At 39.2% G+C, this 20810-nt stretch overlaps 1 protein-coding gene across 1 annotated transcript in view; it reads right to left on the minus strand.

The window, feature by feature from the left end:
• Nucleotides 1-20810, minus strand: part of PDE11A (phosphodiesterase 11A) — a 430189-nt gene that overhangs the window by 372774 nt on the left and 36605 nt on the right. The gene's annotated exons all lie outside the window — the stretch shown is intronic.

The following is a 20810-nucleotide window of genomic DNA, read 5'->3' on the forward strand; positions in this document are numbered from 1 at the left end:
CTATAAGAAGGACACAACATCATCAAGAATGTGGGATGCTTTTGTCCAACCTCTGAATCTGATCATTCAGGAAAAGAAAATTAGGAAAGATGCAGATCATCAGTCGTTCTATCAGAAGCCTGACCTAGACTCTTCAAAAATGTCAGTATCATGAGAGATGAAATAAAGCCATGGGAGCTGTGCTGGTTTAAAGAAGACTGAAGAGATCTGAAACCTAAATGACATTGAAAAGTGTTGTGCAATTTAGGGGGAAGATGACTAGAGGAAGTTGAACAAGAACTTTATATATTAGATAATATCATGTGTCAATATATAATTTCTTGGGTGTGATAGTGATATTGTAATGATGTAGGAGAATGTTCTTATATTTAGGATATGCATGCTAGAGTATTTTGAGATGAAATGTCATAATACCTTCAATTTACTTTCAAATGGAAAGCAAGAAAAAGGAAGGAATGAAAGAAGAGAAGGAAGGGAGGGAGGGTGGGAGGAAAGGGAAGGAAGGAAGGACAAAGTAAGAGAGAGAGAGCAAAGACTGGCTCCTGATAGGGTGCTGCTGTTGCTGCTGAGTCGCTTCAGTCGTGTCTGGCTCTGTGCGGCCCCATAGACGGCAGCCCACAAGGCTCCCCCGTCCCTGGGATTCTCCAGGCAAGAACACTGGAGTGGGTTGCCATTTCCTTCTCCAATGCATGAAAGTGAAGAGTGAGAGTCAAGACGCTCAGTCGTATCCGACTCTTAGCGACCCCATGGACTGCAGCCCACCAGGGTCCTCCGTCCCTGGGATTTTCCAGGCAAGAGTACTAGAGTGGGGTGCTATTGCCTTCTCCGCCTGACAGGGTAATGGGGGCTAAAAACATTCCAAGGAAGAAGACAAACTGGATCCAGGCTCACTGTTTCAAGCTAGGGGCTGAACTGAGTTCTCTCCCAGTACTCTTGACATTTCCTTGTTGAAAGAGCCTTAAAAATAAGAAGCAAAGCACTGTCATCTACCACCATCTGGAACTGTGAATTTTATCTGACTGAGGGCCTACGGAGGCTGGCTGTGGACAAACTGAGAGCCCCCAGGGCAAACACTGTTGGCCTTCTACGAGTGTTGTGCTATCCCCACAATCAAAAGGCCTGGAGCCCTCTTCTACTAAGGCCTGATTCTGGTCCAGGACTTCTGGAGGCAATTCTAAACCCTTAGTTAGGAAGAGAGGAGCCCTAAAGGAGAGACAGAAATCAAAAGCCAAGCAAAGCAAATCGCCTGCTCAAAATGAGCCTGCAACCAAACTTACAGAAAAACACTAATTTGCATTACTACTTCTGTGCTTTTCGTTCACTTAGGAGCCACCATGTATCAGGCTGTGAGCATCATCCTGGCCGTCATGGCACATGCAGTCTAGCAGGCGAGGCAGGTGACAGGTATACAAATCTATACCATATATTGTGGTAACTGATACCGAGTAAGAGAGCAAGGTTCCATAAGACAGACTCAAAAGAAGGGATCTACTTTTCTGGGGATCAAGGAAGGTCTCTCTGAAGACAGGACAAGTAAGTTCAGACTTGATTCACAAGGAATAATTTGTCAGTCAAAGAGTGGTGGGGAAACTTTCCGGGAAGCTGAAACGTTGCACATGTGAAGGTCCAGAAGCAAAAGAAAGCTTAGTAGTTTCCCCAGACTCAAAGGTCAAAGGCCAGAGAACAGGAAGCCAAAGGGAGAATGGAAGAGGAAGGCAGGAGCCAGGGAGTGCCAAGTCTTAACAGGACCAGGCAGGAGTTACATTATTCCTAATGGAAAATCACCAAAAATCTTGAAGCAGAAGGATGCGATGATTCATTTCAGCACCCAGTATTCTCTGAAAGCATCATCTCAGTTTATTTGTTCTCCTGCCACTGGTATATAAGATCTAAGACAGAAAAGCTTTTGTCTCTCATTTACTACCTCATACTGGCATTAGAGGTGCTCCACAACATTTTTCCTGAGTAATAGAACTTTTTTCTAAAAACTATATTGCAATTATGCAAAATATTAGAAAGTTAAAAAGGCCCTGAGACTCCATCGTATTTCACTTCTTGGCATATATTTAGAGGTACTATTACACATGCACCATAGAGAGATGTACAAATGTTTACTGCAACATCAATTATGAAAAGAAAAAACCTGGAAGTCATTTGAATGGTCAACAGAAAGATACCTTATGATGTCTTGTTTTGATACACTCTACAACAATTTAAATGAATAAACGAAAGCTTCTTGTATTAACATGAACAAATATCAAAAACATGTTAAAAGAAGCAAAGTGCTACAATCTGATACCATCTATATAATACCACCAGTATTTAAAAATAATGCTAAATATTATGTAGCAAAGTACACTGCATGCATAAGAATAATAAACTCTAAACTGATATGCATGGTTGGTTAGCTCCAGGGAGGAAGAGAGGAGATGGCATGAGGGAGAGAGAGGGTGAGGCTTCAGCTCTTAACAACCAATTTTTCCTTGCTAAAAAACAAACAAACAAACAAACAAAAAAAAAACTTTGAAGCAAATATAGTACAATGTTGAGACTCTATAAACCTTGATGGCCCATTCTTATCTAAAAGTTTGAAATATTTTACAATAAAAGTTTAAGACTATTTTTTAAAAGTTAACTTTGTGGAAGATGAGATAGGGTTGGAATAGGAAAAACCAGTTAAGAAATGTCAGTGGTCCAGGTAAGGCTAAGACGGTGGTCTGGGTTAAAAGAAAGCAGTGGAGGCAAGGAGAAATAGATGGGTATGTGAGTTCACAGTGCTTCCTGACACACTGGTTGGGGATGGGGGACTAGAGAAAGATGAAGAATCTTAGGTTTTAATTCGAGACGCTGTCTACATGGAAGCACCATTTACTGGGATGGGGAACAGTGAGATGAAGGTGAAAGTCTACATATAAAGAAAGCCAAGAAGGTTGATAAAAACATTTAAAAAAATTTTAAAAAGGTTGATAAATCAGTGAGTGCATCCTGTGACCTAAATCAGTGGTTCTTTACTCTGGCTGCAGGTGAGAATTACCTGAGAAGGTTGACTCAATCAGGATGAAGCTTTGATTTTTAATTGGTTTTAAATGCTCATAAATGATTCTCATATGAGACCAATTGTCCAAAATGATGAAGAGCTTAGTCACTAGTAAGATCAATAAAGTTCGCTAATGAGAAAAAAGCCTTAAAATGGGAAGGAAGAAAGATGATGTCATGGCATGTATTTTGGTGGTTATATATTAGTGATGTGGACCCTGTGAGACTGGACTGGAAAATCCACTCTGGAATAGGTGAGCCTTTCTGCTCTTATCTTTGTGATGGTCTGTATCTCTGGAGAAGGGCCTCATCCACCACAATCCAACTCTGAGTTAATCAACCACCAAGACTATGGGGTATTCATTGCCAAAATAGTCAAAGCCACACGAAAACAACAGACATACGGGTGCCCGGTCGTGACCAAGGGGAACACAAATATAGTAAACCCTCTGCACCCTCTTTTCAACTCTCTACATTCACCTGATAAACTTGTAACTAGAGGAGAAAAAGATAATTATGTTGATATATGTGGTAAGTGTTAATCTTCCAATTTAAAAGCTGAGAAGAATGATTCATTTCATAAAGTCTTAATGGTTTTTTAAATATAATGCATGGTAAAACATACTTTGTCCATGTCTTCATCACACTATTTATGGGAATATTCTCCCAAATTAACTCAAAATTTGATATAATTCATCTAATGAGAGGTCAGAAGAGTTGATACAATTGCCTACCTCCCTAATTATATTAATCCTCTAGATTAATTTCCAATTTAAGAAAATTAAGAAAGCTGAGCCCAAAACTGAGGTATAAATTAATGGCAGGAGATGAAGAGAACTAAGGATAACTAAATACAGGGACATATTACTCTGATATTGTAGAAAGAATGAAAGCTTAAAAATGGAAGATAGCAAAAAATAGATCTTGCTAGCCAAGCAGCGAAACTTAGGGCACTGTGGAACTCACAGTGTGGGGCCAGGTAGGGTCGGGGTGGATCTCTCAAGGAAAGCAAAATTTTTAAGCTGCCAGCCAAAGGATCAGTGTCCCAGGAAGAGGGAATAGTATTTAAGACTCGGAGGCAATAGAAAGCTGATGAATCTGAGGAAATGAAAGAAGTTGAAGATGGTCCTCTAGGGAAGAGCCAGAGATGGAACAAAACCCAGCAGCTGGAGGCTGACGAAAGGGTGCTTAGTAACCATGTTTTTGAATTGTAAATTTACCATAGAGGACGGGGGGAGTCACTAGAGGGTTTTAAGAAGGTAGGAGGGAGTAATGTGACTGATTCCTCATTTCAGAAAGAGTCCATATGGCTTAAATGTAAAGAATGAGCAGGAAACAAGAGATCCAGGTGAGAGAGATACCATCTCTAGACTGGGACAGTGGCTACTGGTGGGAGGGGTGATGGAAAGGACTGAGTTGAAAGATATTTAGGAGGTAGAATCAATAGGACTTGCTGATTAATTTGATGTAAGGTTGCTAATGCTATTTAATAGAGAAGTAAAAAAAATAACTCCATATATCCAGTGCAGAGATTCACTGAGTGATGAACACAGGAAGGGGACAAACGCTGAGGGGGAAATAAGAGTTCCCTTGTGGCTGTCCTGCGGTTTAATCATGGGCCATTCACGGGGTGGTCACGCTGCCATGTTTGAGACATAGATAGGTAGGCAGGAAAGTGTTCTAATCTCAGGAAAAGGACTTGGAATGCAAAGAAGAGACTAATTTTCTTTCTTTCTTTCTTTTTTTGGCCACTCAGCATGTGGGATCAAATTCACGTCTCCTGCAGTGGAAGCTTGGAGTCTTAGCCACTGGACCACGAGGGAAGTTCCCAAGAAGGGAGTACTTAGATAAGAGTGAAGGACTCTGCTCAATAACTTTACCAGAGGTCTTCAGGAGTTCACCACACACACCAGCAAAGTTTCACAGAAAGCGAGGTAAGGAGGAGACAGGGGAAGTAAGAAGAGAAAAACACTGGGCCTATTTATTGCTGGAAACGGAAACTTAAAAAGGAAATTAACAAATGCCTCCAGGTCGATAATGAAATACCACATAGAGAATGGTGTCCAATTTGTATTCATCTCCTGGAGGATTTAAAAAAAAAAAAAAAAAACAAGAAATGATCTACAACAGGAGAGATTTCTAATAAATTAAAGTAAGAGCTTCTTTAATAAGGTTGTTAAAATCTGGAATGAGTTTCTTATGATTGTGGCAGACTCTTCTTGCTTCAAGTATTTTTATGTTATAATATTTTTCCTACCACAGGTATCTTAAGTATAACTGTTCTTGAGAAGTGCAGGGATCCCAGTGCTTTCTGTGCAGAACTACCCTTTGCATTTGACACCTAGCTATGATTTTTAATATTTAAAAAGATCAAGACATAAGGCCAAAAGCAATTTTGTCTTTTATCAATGGAACTGACCTGTGCCCGCTACAGAGAGAACCATAGATAGATATACTTCTGAGCCAGGATCTTGGGCTTGCAGCCTCCTCTGCACATTCCTGGGTTGAACATGATGCCACAGAACATACCCAGAAAGCAGGTCCCACCCACAAGGTCCACTTAGGCTGTAGACAGACCTAACTTCTTCAGTCTGAGCCTCAGGTCCTTGAAAGAAAGAGCTACATTCATTGCACTCGAGAAACCCGGGCTGCCCCAGGGAGACATATTTTAGGGCCACGTAAGAAGCCTCAAAGCAAAAGGGAATCTATCCTGTCTTCTTTTCACTTTCTCAAAGAAGCCACTCAAGGCTCCCAAAGGCAGGAGCCAGAGCTAAGAATCTCATTCAGTTCTCAGAATCAGAGCAAGGATGCATCACACAAATCTCTTTTACTCTCTCTGTGTTTAAGAGCTCTCTCCCAAACACTTGAGAGTAAGGTTATCCAGGGCTTGTGATTTAGCCAAGAACTAGTCTTGACCACCTATAAGGGTGATTGTTTTAACCACAATCTCCTCTACTCTGAGCCCTTCATAGCCAAGGTTATCAAACTCTTCAAGTTTGAAAATGTCCACATGATGGGACATAGATGAGAAAGCATGTAAATACAAAAAAGCTTCTATTAACTCCATGAAACATTTAATGAATTTGTATCTGAGTTATTGTTTCCATAGATTACAAAGGAAAAGTAATACATGACACGTGTATATATACAGTAATACTTCAGTCTACAGATGTTGTTAGGTGTTCATAAGAACTGAGCAGTTGCTAGCAACTGTTCCTGACACAGGGGTCACTTGCCGAGCTTTAGGTAACTATTCATGCCCTAGCCCCATCCTGACCAATTAAATCATAACTGGTGGGAGGAGGGGTTGTGCAGGGGATCTGACTTCTAATTGTTGGTCAGGGTTAAGAACCACAGAATTAGAGGTCCTTTAATAAGCCCAAGGCTGCCAGGGGTCTGAGGGACCTTGTGAACTACTACTTTAGAGTTTTCAGAACATTTGTTTGTTAGCTTTTGGTTTGGTTAGCTTGGTTATGTTTTCCACTGACTTTCTTCATAGGCTTAGTGCACTGGCCTGCATATCTTACCCAGAACCCTACTGCCCTTCTCCCAACAACAAAAGGTTTGAAGACCAAGTTCAGTCCCACATCTCATCTACATCCTCTTTCAAATGGCTTATGGAGCTGCAAATGAAGAGAAGTTAATGGAAATATAAAATATAAAATGAAAAAGTCACTGAAATGCAAACCAATAGATTGACCAACTGTCTGAAGCTTAAAACTGCTTTTATTGGTACATCAGTAACACCCATTTAATTCCAATTCATAGAAGCATCTCCTCACATTTATGACTGATCATAAAACCACTTATTTTCCCAAAATTGCTTGGAAAGCTAAGCTTTCAAAAATTTTGATTAGTCTTTAACAATTTAATATGTACTATTCTGCTTTTCTCCATACAAAGAAGTATAATTAATTGTTCTGAATTGATGGAAGGCTTGAGAATACACTGCACAAAAACAAAGACACGGCATATGGTAACTAGATAGCTAATGCTTTGAGCATCCAATTTGATACTTGCCGAGAAAAAGTGCAAAATTATCATTGTTGTTCTTAATATGTATTCACAGAATGTCATTGCTCAACAGCAAACAAAAATCTTCCCTCTGAATTCTTTTACACATACACACACAAAAAAAAAATGTGTAGAGTTTTAAATACTACAAAATGTTCCCCAAAAGTATGTATGTTTTTGAAGTGTTACTCTTTTAGGACCTGAAGCGGTGTGGTAGGTGATTCAGTTCAGTTCAGTCACTCAGTCCTGTCCGACTCTTTGCGACCCCATGAATCGCAGCACACCAGGCCTCCCTGTCCATCACCAACTCCCGGAGTTCACTCAAACTCACGTCCATTGAGTTGGTGATGCCATCCAGCCATTTCATCCTCTGTCGTCCCCTTCTTCTCCTGCCCCCAATCCCTCCCAGCATCAGAGTCTTTTCCAATGAGTCAACTCTTCACATGAGGTGACCAAAATATTGGAGTTTCAGCCTCAGCATCAGTCCTTCCAATGAACACTCAGGACTAATCTCCTTTAGGATGGACTGGTTGGATCTCCTTGCAGGCCAAGGGACTCTCAAGAGTCTTCTCCAACACCACAGTTCAAAAGCATCAATTCTTTGGCACTCAGCCTTCTTCACATTTCAACTTTCACATCCATACATGACCACTGGAAAAACCACAGCCTTGACTAGATGGACCTTTGTTGGCAAAGTAATGTCTCTGCTTTTCAATATGCTATCAAGGTTGGTCATAACTTTCCTTCCAAGGAGTATGCGTCTTTTAATTTCATGGCTGCAGTCACCATCTGCAGTGATTTTGGAGCCCAGAAAAATAAAGTCTGACACTGTTTCCACTGTTTCCCCATCTATTTCCCATGAAGCGGTAGGTGGTAGAGCAGTTTATAAATATGTACAAGTCAGCCTTATTTGTTTAATGCTTGAAGGACACACTTAAATTCATTTAAGTCTTCCAAACTGAATTAGTGGTTAACAGACACTATAAAAGAATTTAATATGAGGTTTAGAACCTTTGAACTTTTTATAACTTTTGCTTTTGAACTGTGGTGTTGGAGAAGACTCTTGAGAGTCCCTTGGACTGCAAGGAGATCCAACCAGTCCATCCTAAAGGAGATCAGTCCTGAGTGTTCATTGGAAGGACTGATGCTAAAGCTGAAACTCCAGTACTTTGGCCACCTCATGCGAAGAGTTGACTCATTGGAAAAGACTCTGATGCTGGGAGGGATTGGGGGCAGGAGGAGAAGGGGATGACAGAGGATGAAATGGCTGGATGGCATCACCAACTCGATGGACGTGAGTTTGAGTGAACTCCAGGAGTTGGTAATGGACAGGGAGGCCTGGCGTGCTGCGATTCATGGGGTCGCAAAGAGTCAGACATGACTGAGCGACTGAACTGAACTGAACTGATGAGGTTTAGAAACAGCCATTGTTATTGCCAAGTTACTTTTCTATTTGGTCATTGTTATTACCAAGTTGGGCTTCCCTGGTGGCTCCGAATGAAGAATTCGCCTGCCAGTGCAGCAGATCCTGGTTCAATCCCTGGGTCAGGAAGACGCCCTGGAGGAGGGCGTGGCAACCCATTCTGGTATTCTTGTCTAGGAAATCCCATGGACAGAGGCGCCTTGTGGGCTACAGTCCACAGGGTAACAGAGTCAGACATGACTGAAATGACTTGGTATACACATATTACCAAGTTACTCTCCTTCAGCTGTGTTGCTAAAGTAAACTTGGTTTGCTGATCTTATTTCTCTTTTCTTAATTTCTCTTAGTTGGCAGTTTTGTTTGGTCCTGTCTTATTGTTGTCATCATGGCTATTATTATTTATCTTTCTTTTTTTAAATTTTTTTATTTTTTAACTTAACAATATTGTATTGGTTTTGCCATATATCAACATGAATCCGCCACAGGTATACACGTGTTCCCCATCCCAAACCCTCCTCCCTCCTCTCTCCCCGTACTAAGAGATACAAATATATCTTAAGACACAGGAAAATGGAAGAACCACAGCACAGCTGAAACCAAAGTTGGTGAGGTGGTAGGGTATGAAACAAAATGATGAAATCTTAAATTTCTTTAATAGATGGGACAGGTAGCTATTAAAGATACATTGTAAGTGTGCAGATAAATTGTATGTGGAGTTAAAATGCAACTCCATGCTCTATAAGATTTATTATGTATACTTAATATGTCTGAGCCAAACATCACCATATGAAGAGACAGCCATGGTAAGTCCGCAGGCTAGAAGTGCCTTTCTTCCTGGCACAGTGGAGCCATCTAAGGACTTTGGTCAATCAGGGAGGTGAGTCTACAGGTAGAACCAAGAAAGCCAAGAAGTCTGTGACTATGGACAAAGGACTGTCAACAGGGGGTTGTGGTTCAGACACCAAACAGTCAGGAACCAAGGACTACAGGAAAAGCCAAAGTCAAAAACAGTGATGCATGGAAAGCCAGGTCTAAATCAGGAGTCAAGATTAACAGTGACACACTAGAGATTTGGCCTCATTCACTTGCTTGACAAGGACCATAGAAGAAGAGATTAGATTTGCGGCAACCAGAGGTGGGAGGTGGGCGCAGAATTGGAGGAAGGTGGTCAAAAGGTACTAACTTCTATTATTAGACAAGTAAGTGCTAGGAATGTAATGTACAACAGAACAATTAACACTGCTGTATGTTAAACAAGAAAGTTGTCAAAGAGAGTAAATCCTAAGAGTTCTCATCACAAAGGAAAAGGTTTTTTTCTATTTCTTTACTTCTGTATCTATACAAGATCATTTATTGTTCAGTCTCTCAGTCATGTCCGACTTTCTGAGATCCCATGGACTGCAGCACGCCAGGCTTCCCTGTCCTTCACCACCTCCCAGAGCTTGCTCAAACTCATGTCCTTTGAGTCAGTGATGTTATCCAACCACCTCACCCTCTGTCATCCTCTTTTCCTCTTGCCTTCAATAAAAGATCATAAATGCTCATTAAACTTATTGTGGTAATCATCTTATGATGTATTTCAGTCAAATCATTATGCTGTACACCTTGAACTTATACAGCACTGTATGTCGATTGTATCTGGATAAAACTGGAAAGAAAATTAAGTAAGGGCTCTGGGTTTAAAACAAAACAAAACCCAACAAGGATCACCTCCAACAGAAAGCCTCTTTGTTCTTTCCACTCTGGGCAACAGAGACAACTGGAAAGTGGCCTCTAAATGTAACTGATTTGTAAACAGCTGTATCAATGGGAATCTGACTTCCCCACATTTATGAAAAATACAGTAATTTCTAATATGAAGTGTAAATGTTATATTTTAATACATATTTTAATTAGATTTTACTGTTAATAAGTGGAAGTGACTGTTTCTGTATGACAAAAGCTTAATGTTAAAAAGTAATTTTTAAGTTTGCTTTTAAATGTTCTAAAAGTTCTAAAATATTTTAAAACTCATTTTAAAATGTTTTAAAAATATTTTAAATCATTATTTCTTGTGAGAACATGATTATAAATACATGATTACTTAATATTAAAATATATCTTAAAGCTACAATAATTAAAAGTATGACACTGGTTCATAAAATTGATGAAAGAGTAGAAAGTCAAATTTATATGTGTATATACATGTATGTATAGATGTGTGTGAATAAATGTATTTAATAAGAGTATAATTTCAAATCAGTCAGAAAATAATAAGTTATTCAGTTAGTCACATATTTGGGGAAAGTAAGATTCTTTTCTCACATTATACATCAAAGTTAATTGCAAGCTGAATAAGGAGATAAATATACTCATCTCTTGATGAACTGAAATTGTGGGACAGATTACTCAAATCCTGCCAAGACACATTTCTTATTTTAACATGATATACTATTAGAAAAACAGTCTGAATATTAATTATAATAGTCAGTAATATGAGAATGCATAGATCCCACATGCTATGCTATGCTAAGTCACTTCAGTTGTGTCTGACTCTGTGTGACCCCATAGACATCAGCCCACCAGGCTCCCCGTCCCTGGGATTCTGCAGGCAAGAATACTGGAGAGGATTGCCATTTCCTTCTCCAATGCATGAAAGTGAAAAGTGAAAGTGAAGTCGCTCAAGTCTTGTCGGACTCTTCACGACCCCATGGACTGCAGCCTACCAGGCTCCTCCATCCATGGGATTTTCCAGGCAAGAGTACTGGAGTGGGGTGTCATTGCCTTCTCCGTAGATCCCACATATTATCAAATAAATCCTAAATTTTCACTCAAAAAGTCATCGGTCTTATGTTCAAATGTTGGTCTTCTTTTCTACCAAACCTTTAACCAAAACAATCAGTAAAAGTAAGATCAATTCTATTTCTTTCAGTTGTTCATTTCAGCTAACATTGTTTTCTTTTTCTGGCTAATATTCTTATCAGAAATACAAATGGGGAAAAGTTTCAGTACAAGAATGAATACTGACATAATAAATGAAATCATCATTTACTTTCCCTGAAAATTATATTAACACATTTTTATAATTAAAAAAATTTAATATCAAAAGTAAAATAATAAAAGAATTGAAGAAATATAACTGAAAATTTACCTCATCTCTTAAAGGGAAGTCTCTCTACCCATAATGCCAAAAGAAGGAAGCATAAATACTGAGAGATTTGACTAATAGAAATTAAAAATTTTAAATCTCAAAAATAATACAAAGAATTAAGAATAAAATAAAGTTGAAAAAATATAAACACACCTGGCTGACAAAGTGTTAAATGCTAAACATACAGAATTATTACAAATTAATTAGGAAAAAGGAGCAATAGGTAGGAATTGGAAATTAACAAAAGAAAATACTGATATGAAAAAAGTTTCATATTTCATATAAATATATGAAAACTGTCAAGTTACAACAGTTATAGTTTTTCTATAAAATTGGCAAAGATTTAAAATTTAAAGTGTCAAGATGCCTAACTTAATCAAAAGTTTTTGTGGAAATACTTTTGTATACTACATTGCTGGTGAGAATACAAATTAGTGCAATATACATGGAGGACAATAAGTATGGGCTTCCCTCATGGCTCAGCCGATAAAGAATCCACATGCAAGGCAGGAGACACAGGAAACATGGGTTCGATCCCTGGGTCAGGAAGATCCCCTGGAGGAGGAAATGGTAACCCACTCTAGTATTCTTCCCTGAAAGATCCCATGGACAGAGGAGCCTGGTGGGCTACAGTCCATGGGGTCACAAAGAGTCAGACACGACTGAGGGACTAAGCGTGTGTGAACACAGCAATAAGTAATAAAAAACTTTAAAATTTTCATACTTTTCAATACAGTAGTTTTATTCTAGAAATTCATAAGTAAAAAATGAAAAATATCTAAATATTCAACAGGAAATTGTTATGGATATATGCACTACTATAAAAAAGTATTATATGTTATTATTATACATGCTATATATAATTTTATTCTGACATGGGAAAGGGACAAAGGAAAAAAAGTTTAAAAACAGTTCCTTCAAAGTGTTGGGATTACTATTTGGGACAGCACTATGGTTTCAAAAGTATCCCTGAAAAAAACAGAAGTTATTATACTATTGGGTTGCAAGTAAAATAGATAGGTAAGATATAACAAATGACAACTCTCAAGATGGGAGTGGGTCAATTTTCATAAAGAATAAATTATGTGAAAAGTGGCATAGCACCCTGTTACTTTTTTAAAGTCATTATCATCCTGGCTATAAAGCTCTTTGCCATAAAAATTAAGCCAAATTGAATTGCTACACGGAATATCAAAGGAATTTGATATTTTCTGAAAATCACAAAGAACTAAGAACAAAAAGACTGCCAAGATACTACAGTTGAGCAATGTTCTAATATGTGAAATGGATGGATCTTTCAACTCTCTCAGACTCTGACCCTGTCCACATTTAACTGGTAAACATCACAACATCTTAACGCGGCATAGCATATACAGTATAATGATGGAAAACACTGGATTTACAAAAAGGATGAATACTAGAAATAAAAAACCAGTAGCCTCATATTGGTTTATAAAACAAAATTCTCACCAAAGTATTAAACCAGTAGATATAAGTTTGGAAGAAAATGATAGGAACAAATCTTCTAGCCACAAGAGTGTGTTCAACCACTGAAAACCCAGTTCAGAAAAAGACGCATCACTCACTGCACAGACTTGGGAGCAGCATGTCACTGCTCCCCTCTGATCTTCTAGGTTAGTCCCCGGGCCTGGCTGGTTCCATACACATTCCCATCCCCACTGTCAGCCACTGTGCCCCTGAAGCCTTTCTTTCCTGTTCCCATGCCAGGCTTTATTTCCCTGGTGCTCACCCTAGCTTGGCTGCAAACAAGCAGCTGTGCTGAGAATACTCAGATTCCCTGCAGAAGGTATATGGCCACACCACAAAACACAGGGGGCATGCATCTCTAGCCCTCAAATTTGAGAGGAAGAGTAATGGATCAAACTGAAGGTGTCAATACATGCTTTGTTTCCACCAGATGACTGTTTTCATCAGCAGGACTCATTTATAAACAGTCAAGAGAGACACAGAGTGGACTCAGCACCCGTGGTGCCTTTTCCTGGATAAAGTGTCAGGATACTTTCTAAGACATGCTTGCAAGTAGGAGTCTTCTAGACAGACACACTGGCTGCAGAACTGAGTCAGCCTGATTTGTGGCAGCCTTGTCTAAGTTACTCCACGTTGGACAGAGTTGGTTAGTGCCTCCTAGAACTGGTCTCCTGCCTACTGCCTTGTTCCAAATATTTCCTAGGCCAGCTGGCAGAATGCTACACTGGTGTTTTTATGAACTAGATCAAGCCCTTAGCAGAGCCAGTCAGCTATACCGTTCCTAATATTTTGCAGGTCTGGGTTCTGCTGGCTTAGAAAGATTGGGCATATCGGCTAGCACTCACTCTTACAGAAGAAACAGAATCAGGGACCATTCTATGAATCATAATTTACTTCTGAAATGCTTCAATAAAATGAGCAATCAATTAATCCAAGTACAATTCTTCCTTGGTTTAGGAACTGCATAGGATGGAATAACAAAAACAGAAACCACAACAAATCCTTGGTTTCTCAGATCTATAAGCCCTCGACATGCTCCTTTAGACAGAGCAATAATACACTTCCGATATCTATGGAAACTTCAACTTTAAAACTTATTAGTGAGTCCCTCTGTCTAAGTAAGTCCCTCTGTCTTATTTAAAAAGAAAGATTATCAATGGGCATCATTGGGTATTATGACCCCACCATAACCACCCACTCATATGCTCATATATAAGTACATCTGATACATCTGGAGACACATTAAACCCCACAATAGGACATGTCATATAAGCGGGCAAGCTGACATTGAACATTGGTGAAAACTGACTAAGAGCTAGGTCATAAAGCTGGCCAATTTTAAATAGTTGTGTGAAATAATTGGTATCATGCAGAATATATCATTTCACACCAATGCACTTTATTAAAAAAAAAAACCATGTAACTAGAGGAAAAATATTTCAAAATTTAAAATACATTTCTAAACTATCAGTCAAAAAATAAATAAAATGGAAATTATAACTAAATATTATGTACCAAAATGGTAGCACATAATTAAAGAGGTTCCTAAAAGTTTCATCTTAGATGCTTCCATTGAAAAGCAAGGCACAACTTATTGAAGTGATAACCGACCATAAGGAATTAGAAAAAAGAACAGCAAAATAAACTCAAGAAAATGAGAGAAAATAATAAAAATAAGAGCAGAAGTTAATGTAAAAGAAAATAAACATATAATGAAGAGGATCAACAGAGGTCAGAAAAGTAACAAAACATAAAAATCTCTGGAGAAAATAATCAAAGGGGAAAAAGAGAGACATTAAAATTTTTTAAATCAGGAATAAAAAGGGCAAAGCTATAGTTGCTACAGAGATTAAACAGATAAGACATTATGAATATGTTTGTGTCTATAAACTTGAAAACTTATTAAATAAACAATATATACAGTTAAAAAAAAAACTCATAAAAAAATAGAGAACATTAAGAGTCCTACAAGCTTTAAAGAAATTGAATTAGCAGTTCAAAATAGTTCTATTACACACACATACACACACAGGAACCAGACAGATATCCAGGAAATTCCACAAGACATTTGAGCACTGGGAAATTCTAATCTTATGCAAGCTATTCCACAGTGGAAAAAAAAATCATTTGTGATATAGATTTGCTTTCAAAACCAAATGAGGATATTATAAGCAAAGAAAAATATAAACCAATCTCACTAATGAATGAATACGGATTCAAAGCCTCTAAAAATAAACATTTTTACAAAACAAATCAGACAGTGAATTAAAAGGTAATTTGTTACAACCAAGTTGGTATTTCCTAGGAATCCTAGATTGGTTTATCATGAGAAGATCAACAGTAGCTCACCACATTAATATGTTAAGGTGAAAAAATAGTGTATCTTAATAAAGGTAGGAAAACTGGGTAAAATTTTACATCTATCTACTGGTTCTGCAATACGGAAGATCTGGGTTCAATCCCCAGGTTGGGAATTTCCCCTGGAGAAGGGAACAGCTACCCATTCCAGTGTTCTGGTCTGGAGAATTCCATGAACTGTATGGTCCACAGGGTTGCAAGTCAGACACGACTGAGCAACTTTCACTTTCACTTTCTTCATGATGTGAAAAATAACGGCAACAACCTCCTTAGCAAACTGGGAATAGAAGGCATTTTCTCAGCCTGATAAAGGGCATTTCAAAAAACCCACAGACATCTCATAACTAACAGTGAAACTCTAACAGCATCTTTGGTAAGATCAGTTTCAATATAAGGATGCCTGTTTTCATCAATCATATTCTACACTGTTCTGGAGGTCCTTGCATAGTAAATCAAGAAAAAGGAAAGTTAAAGGACTAGGAGAAAAGAAACAAAAACTTTCATTATTTTGCAGATGATATGAGCCCTTACATAGAAAATCTCAAAAAACAAAGCTTAACACATCGGGGTTATTTAATAAATGTTGAGAAAAATAAACAATAAAATAGTTGTGAGGATTAAGTGAAATAATCTATGTTGACTATTTGGTGCATAGTAGTAATTTTGTTAATACTAATTTCCTTCCCCCTAAAATTTACTTTTAGGTATCAATGTCATTTGGGAAAAGAATTTTTAAAGAGTAAAAATTGCACCCAAATGTTCATAGCACCATTAATTACAATTGCCAAGATATGGAAGCAACCTAAATGTCCGTCAACAGATGAAAGAATAAAGAAGATGTGTGTGTGTGTGTGTAAGTTTGTGTGTGTGTGTGTGAGTATGCATGTGCACATGGAATACTGCTGCTGCTGCTGCTGCTAAGTCACTTCAGTCATGTCCAACTCTGTGCGACCCCATAGACGGCAGCCCACCAAGCTCCGCCATCCCTGGGATTCTCTAGGCAAGAACACTGGAGTGGGTTGCCATTTCCTTTTCAATGCATGAAAGTGAAAAGTGAAAGTGAAGTCACTCAGTCGTGTCTGACTCTTCACGACCCCATGGACTGCATGCAGCCTACCAGGCTCCTCTGTCCAAGGGATTTTCCAGACAAGAGTACTGGAGTGGGTTGCCATTGCCTTCTCTGACATGGAATACTACTCAGCCATAAAAGGAAGAAAATCCACAACAATGTGGATGAATTTAAAGGGCAATATGCTACAAGGTGCTGAAGCAAGTCCATCCGGACACAGGCATCTCGTCCAAGGCCATGGGAATCATGAACTCCTTCGTCAACGACATTTTCGAGCGCATTGCTGGCGAGGCATCGCACCTGGCGCATTACAACAAGGACTCGACTATCACATCCAGGGAGATCCAAACCGCCCTGCGCTTGCTGCTACCTGGGGAGCTGGCCAAGCATGCTGTGTCCAAGGGCACTAAGGCTGTCACCAAGTATACCAGCTCCAAGTAAATATAATATGCCTAGCCGCTGTTAACAGAGAAGGCAGTGGCACCCCACTCCAGTACTCTTGCCTGGAAAATCCCATGGACGGAGGGCCTGGTGGGCTATAGTCCATGGGGTCGCTAAGAGTCGGACACGACTGAGTGACTTCACTTTCACTTTCATGCTACACACAAATATACAGTTGATGGAATTCTCCAGGCCAGAATCCTGGAGTGGGTAGCCTTTCCCTTCTCCAGGGGATCTTCCCAACCCAGGGATCAAACCCAGGACTCCTGCATTGAAGGCAGATTCTTTACCAGCTGAGCCACAAGGGAAGCCCAAGAATATAGGAGTGGGTAGCCTATTCCTTCTCCAGAGGACCTTCCTGACCCAGGAATCAAACTGGAGTCCTCTTCATTGCAGGTAGATTCTTTACCAGCTGAGATACCAGAGAAGTCCCCCGTTTCAATCCCTGGGTTGGGAAGATCCCCTGGAGAAGGAAATAGCAACCCACTCCAGTATTCTGGCCTGGAGAATCCCATGGACAAAGAAGCCTAGCAGGCTATAGTCCATGAGGTCGCCAAGTTGGACACAACTGAGCAACTAACACACTTTCATAACCAGTAAGGGTGGTGGTATTTGAAAGATATATGCATATATACATATATGAAGAACTCCTACATATCAATTACAAAAAAAAGGATTACTTAGTAGGAAAAATAAGCAACTGACATGGACAGGTATTCAAAGAAAAGGAAATACAAAAATACAAATCATGAAAAGATGATTCAAGGGGATAGTCACAGGGTTCACTGTGGAGCATGTGTACAGCTAGCTGCCTGCTATAACTGGCCTCTTCTTTCCCTGGTTGGGAGGCCACGGAGGCCCTGAAACAGGTGGCTATGATGAGAGTGGACTCAGCAGGAAGCGCCAGAGTTTGCACCCTTCTGGTAGGGGTGGTGCTGGCCCAGTGCACATCCACCTTGGAGAGAAGACACAGCAGAAGATCAAGGTCTTGGTAGGAAGCGCCAGAGTTTGCAACCTCTGGTAGGGGTGGTGCTGGCCCAGTGCACATCCACCTTGGAGAGAGGACACAGCGGAAGATCAAGGTCTTGGAGATGAATGTTGGCTAGCTAAGAAATGACTAATCAAGAGTCCACTGTCATTTAAAAAAAATGATGCTAAAACTACAGAAACATCCAGCTCACACCAAGAATTCTACAAAGATAGAGGAAATTACCTGTGGTCTTGTCAAAGGAGAAGCTGTCATACTTCAGACACTAACAGTCTTTGATATGACACTAAGTAAATACAAGGAAAAAGATGCCCAGGATGTCATAATATCACTCACAACTGTAAACTGGTTACAAATAAATGTGAAAAAAAAAAAGATACTCAACTGAAGGAAAGATATGCTCTTGAAGTTGATCAGTTCTTATCAGAGATGAGAAGCACCTTCCCATGGCTGAAGAGCATAAGTCACTAATTTGCTTGCTGAACAAGCTTCTTCCAAAGCTAAATTTTAAAAAATTATGGAAGAATCTGAAGACATGTTCAAGGAAGGATATGAGACGAGATCCCTGCACTTTTGCACAGCATAGGTGATGTACTTATTTGTCAAACTAGTGTTATCCAAATGTGGTGTCCAGGAAATGGATTTTTATGAAAATGTAGCTTTTTTAAAGCATGTAAAGGGGAATAAATACACATATTTAACAAAAATAGAATATCTCAATCCACAATAAGACAACAGCAACATAATTCTGTTAAGACTCTCAAAGACACTTAATAATAGCAGTGCTGTAACCAGTATTGAACACATTCCGAAAACTAAATATCTAAATGATAGAATGGGTGAACTTTTAGAAAAGTACCTGGGCTCTTATAATACTGGTTTAGTACAATCTAGTACTCATGGACGGAGGATCCTGGTGGGCTGCAGTCCATGGGGTCACTAAGAGTCGGACACGACTGAATGACTTCACTTTCACTTTTCACTTTCATGCATTGGAGAAGGAAATGGCAACCCACTCCAGTGTTCTTGCCTGGAGAATCCCAGGGACGGAGGAGCCTGGTGGCCTGCCGTCTATGGGATCGCACAGAGTCGGACACGACTGAAGTGACTTAGCAGCAGCAGCAGCAGCAGCAGCAGTACTCATTGGAGGTAATTAACACTATCCTACAGAAGATTCTGTAGACAAATATCTTTTAGGAACACAGCTCTTCCATAGAAGAAATTGATGCAAGAACTGCTCATCTGTTCATCTTGCTCTGAAGTTCTTCCTTTGTTACTTCTATTTTTTCCAAATATGTCAGATCCATCAAGTGGAAACTCTTTTGTCTCTGCTCTCTCAACACTATTCTTTAAATAGGTTGGAAAATAAACTTAAAGCCAAAATCAGAAAATAACTCCCTACTTTTACAAAGTCAGTTCTTCAGTTTAATATTATCAAACTCTTTGTGAGGAGTCTTTTATACTGGGAAAGTTTATGTAATGTTGAAAAGAAGTTTCATGAAATAGAAATAATGTGCATGATTTTAAGTGTTGCTGTTTTTATAGTACAGATAAATCATGCTGATGATATCACCATCTCCTGAAAAAAGGCAGGAGATGATTGATTGCCATCTTTAATCACCAGGAAAAGGAAAACCACATGTTAAAACCACAATGAGATACAATTCTCAACATACCACATCAGCAAAAACGTTTAAAAAAAGTTTGACAGTATCAAATGTCAGCAAGAATGTGCAGCAACAGAAACCAATACATTGCTAGAGGGAGTGTAGTTGGCCAACCCCATTTCATAAAATGTGCTATGTGCTAGGTCACTTCACTTGTGTCCAACTCTTTGTGACCCCATGGACTGTAGCCCACCAGGCTCCTCTGTCCATGGGATTCTCCAGGCAAGAATACTGGACTGGGTTGCCATTTCCTACTCCAAGGGGATCTTCCTGACCTGGGGATGGAACCCACATCTGTTACATCTCCTGCACTGGTAGGTGCATTCTTTACCACTAGAACCACCTGGAAAGCCCACAAAAATATAGTTGGTCATTAATAGTAATTTTAACATGTGCATAAATTATGACCCCCCCCAAGTCTATTTCTAGGTATATGCTCCAAAGAAGCCTCACTCACGTGTATTAGTTGTCTATTGCTGCTGTAACAAATTAACACAAATTTAGTGGCTTAACACAATTTAAATTTATTCTCTTACATTTCAGGAGGTCAGAAGTTCTAAAATCAAGGTCAGCAGGGCTGCATCCCTTCTCGAGGCTCTGAGGAGAATTCATTCCTTTACCTTTTCTAGCTTCTGTAGACTGCCTGCACTCCCTGGTTCATGGCCCAATTCTCCATTTTCAAATGAACTTCAAAGCAGTACAGCATCTTCCTGTACATGGCCCTCCTGCCTCTCTAATATAAGGACCGTTGTTACCGCTCTGGGCCCACCCAGATAATCCACAATAATCTCCCCATATCAAGATCCTTCGCTGAGTCACCTCTTCAAAGTTCCTCTTGTCTTATAAGGTAAGATATTCACAGATTCTGAAGATTCAGATGTGGACATCTTTGAGACGCTATTACTCAACATGCTACAAAAGTAAACTAGGGGACATGTACAAAGTGCTTACAACAGCATTATTTATAAGAGAAAAAACAACAACAAACCCTAGAAATAACTCAAAAGTCTGTCAGTTATAGAATAGGTAAATTGTGATATATTTATTCAGAGGGGTATTATACTTCAGTGGATATTACGACTATGCATTTGGGCAGAAAAAGCAAGAAACAGAAAAATGCACATAGAATGATTCCATTTATACAAAGTTCAAAGACAGAGAAAATAAAATTGCATATTTTATTTTCAAACATACAT

This window comes from Bos mutus, chromosome 2 (assembly GCF_027580195.1).
Source record: "Bos mutus isolate GX-2022 chromosome 2, NWIPB_WYAK_1.1, whole genome shotgun sequence".
NCBI lineage: Eukaryota > Metazoa > Chordata > Mammalia > Artiodactyla > Bovidae > Bos > Bos mutus.